Raw genomic sequence first — 3,397 nt, forward strand, 5'->3', positions numbered from 1 at the left:
AAATTGGATATAGAAATCTATCTTACCTTACAGGAAAGAATGAGGGAAAGAAGGGAAAGTGGGAGAATAGAAGGGAGGGCAGATTGGGGGAGAGGGTAATGAGAAGCAAAACACTTTTGAGAAAGGATGAGGTGAAAGGAGACACAATGAAATAAATAAGGGTGAGTGAAATAGGATGGAGGTATATACAGTTAGCAATAACTATGACAAGAATTTTTGAAGCATTTTTCTCTGATAAAAGCCTCATTTCTCAAACATATACAGAATTGAGCCAAATTTATAAAAATCAGAGTCATTTCCCAATTGATAAATGATCAAAACATATAATCAGTTTTCAGATGAAGTAATCAAAGTTGTATATAGTCATATGAAAAAATATTCTAACTCTCTATTTTTTGGAGAAATGCAAATTAAAACAATTCTGAGGTTTTACCTCATTCTTATTAGATTGTTTAAAGGACAAGAAAAGGCAAATAAGAAATGTTGGAGGGGAAGTGAGAAACATGAGATATTAATGCACTGATGGCAAAGTTGTGAACTGATTCTACCATTCCGTGGAGCAATTTGGAACTATGTTAAAACTGATCTAAAGCCATGCATACCCTTTGACCTAGCAATACCACTGCTAGGTATGTATCATAAAAAAAAAACAAAAACAAGAAAAGAACCTATATGTACAAAAATATTTATAGCATCTCTTTTCAGCAGGAAAAACAAGTTAAAAATTGAGATGATGTCCTTTAGTTGTTGAAAGGCTCAACAAATTGTGTGTGGTATGTAATTATAATGGAAAACCATTGTACTATAAGAAATAATGAGCAGGATGTTGTCAGAAAAACCTGGAAAGACTTGTATAGTCTGATGCAAAGTGAAGCATAGTACCTACAAAGTAACAGCAATATTTTAAGATGATCAGCTGTGAGTGACTTATTTTGCTGATCTCAGAAATACAATGATTGAAGACAACTGTGAATGACTTATGAAGAAAAATGTTATCCATCTTCAGAGAAAGAACTGATGGTTTCTGAATACAGATTAAAGCATACTTTTTTATTTTCTTTCTTTTTCTCGAGGTTTTTCCCTTTGTTTTCTTTCACAACTTGACTGTTATGGATGTGTTTTGCATAACTACATATGTATAACATATATTAAATTGGTTGCCTTCTCAGTGGGGGAGTGAGGGAGGAAGGCAGAGAATTTGGAACTCAAAGTTTTGAAAATTAATGTTAAAGATTGACTTTACATGTAACTGGGGAAAATAAAATACTAAATAAATAGAAAAATAAAATTAAAAATAATAAAACAGAAGACACCAAGTTAGTAAGTGCCATCACTAGCAAAGAAGCTACAAATCACACTATCAGAAATCATTTCTGCTGTATTTTTATTGCTTTAGTTTTTTCTCTCTCTGAGCAATGTATCTACCTAGGTGGCTAATTCTGTATCTGAGATAATCGATGATTACTAGATGACATTTCCTGTGCTAATTTGACCTACCAATATGAAAGTCACAATAAGTTAGATGCCACAGAGTAGGTGATAATGCTTTAACCTTACATGTATTGTAAATGCCACTAGGACCTCTTCCATCGTTATCAAGGGGAATGTTAACCTTTCCTTTCAGAGAAGCTGGAAAGACCCTAGCTTAAAAGGGCCAAGGTATCCCATTGCATCCTAGGTGATCTCCAGTCATCCTGATCAATATCTGACCTCTGGCCTCAGATGGCTCTCAAGGAGAAAATGAGGCTGGTGACTTTGCACAGCCTTCCCTCACTCAAACCAAAGTCAATTGCAAGTCATGTCATCATCTCTCTTATGTCATGGTCATCTTCAAGAATGAAGGACAAACCACACAATAGGTAATGATTTTGCAGGAATTGTGTTGTTTTTGCCATACTCAGTAGGTAGGTCAATTTACTTTTGAAAATGGTGTGACAGAACTAGTGATAGCTGTTTTATCGGCATCAGTATTATGACTAGCAGTAGAAGTGTTGGTGGTATCCATAAATACCCTTCCTTAACTTTTTATGTCTCCTACTAGACAAAGTCTACTACACTCAGATTTCCCACACTTTACCTCCACCTTTGAGCTGACTAAAGTCAGTATATTCTGGAGCAAGAGTTCTTAATCTTCTCCTCTGTGCTATAAATTTCTTTCACTCTTCAGTGAAACATCCTGCTGTTTCCTTCTCAGCACAATGTTTTGAAATGAATAAAATAAAATTGATTCAATCACAATGAGAATAACTATTTTGAAATATGTTTTTCAACTTTTTTTTTTAAAACAGGTTAAAAACTCCTTGGAGCCTATTGATTCTTCATTTCACCCTCTGATCAAGTTGTGACCCACTTTTAGAGACCCAAAGATTAGTTGTTACACATGATCAGCACTATTACCCTTCTACCATTAGCATGAATAATTGAGAATACAAGTTCCTCAAGTCAGAATTTCTTTCCAAAATTCTTTGCATCTTCAGTGCCTAGCACAAATTCTAAAATTGAGTAGGCACTTAATAAATACTTGCTGAATGTTTGGACAATTTTAACTGTGAAATTATTAAAATTGTATATCTGATTTCAGTTCATCCATATTACTGGTTTCTTGAAAGTTAGAAAGGGAATGAAATGGCTGAATGGAAGCTAGAATAATTAGTTAGAGTGAAAAGTTGGAGGTATATAACCAGCAGTTATTTCTATATAATTGAGTTTTTCTTTATATTAAACTTTTTACCAGTAATTTCCCTCAAATACATTATATAGAGCCATTTTTCCATGAAAGAACTTCACATGGAAAATTTAATGTGTGAAATCCTCACAGAACAGCTTGTTCTTTAGTTTGAAAAACCTTTAAAATTGGCTGTCAGTCTTACAGATATGAAGGGAATTCACATGGTCGTTGTTGTAGTTTAAACTTTGCCATAAAAATGAAAATAAATAAGAAAAATGAAAGTCTTACTTCTGCAAGAAAAAATATTTAGTTTATCTTAGGGGAAAAAGTAGCACAAACACTCTTCTCCAAAGGAAAGTTTCAAATAGGAAACTAGCATAACAGATGCATATGGCACTGAATAAAAAAACATAGACACATTTAAATCACTTACAAATTATATTTGATGATACAGTTGTAAATTATGCTCTTTTTCCATTTATGATTAGAAAGCAGAACAGATGTTGAAGGCTAAGTTTAAAGTGATGTATCCATTAAAAAAAAGCACACCACTGTGACTACTCCCTGAAATCAGTGGTTTATTCCCTAATTACAGTAGAGTTTTACTTTGCTAAAATCCAAGGAAAGCAATATTTTAAATGATAATCAATTATTTTTGGAATGCTGCAATCAAAAGAATTAGCTATTGTGTTAAAAACTAATTCATCAAGGTCTTTTGCTGTCGTGCTG

General features: G+C 33.2%; 1 non-coding gene across 1 annotated transcript; it reads right to left on the reverse strand.

Moving 5' to 3' along the window:
- Positions 1-1,506: 1,506 nt before the first annotated feature.
- LOC144454892 (U6atac minor spliceosomal RNA) lies at positions 1,507-1,631 on the reverse strand. The gene has a single exon (XR_013483446.1). It is a non-coding gene; the product is annotated as a U6atac minor spliceosomal RNA (small nuclear RNA).
- Positions 1,632-3,397: the final 1,766 nt, after the last annotated feature.

Source organism: Phascolarctos cinereus, unplaced genomic scaffold (genome assembly GCF_003287225.1).
Source record: "Phascolarctos cinereus isolate Bilbo 61053 unplaced genomic scaffold, phaCin_HiC Scaffold_7;HRSCAF=346, whole genome shotgun sequence".
In the NCBI taxonomy this organism is placed as follows: Eukaryota; Metazoa; Chordata; class Mammalia; order Diprotodontia; family Phascolarctidae; genus Phascolarctos; species Phascolarctos cinereus.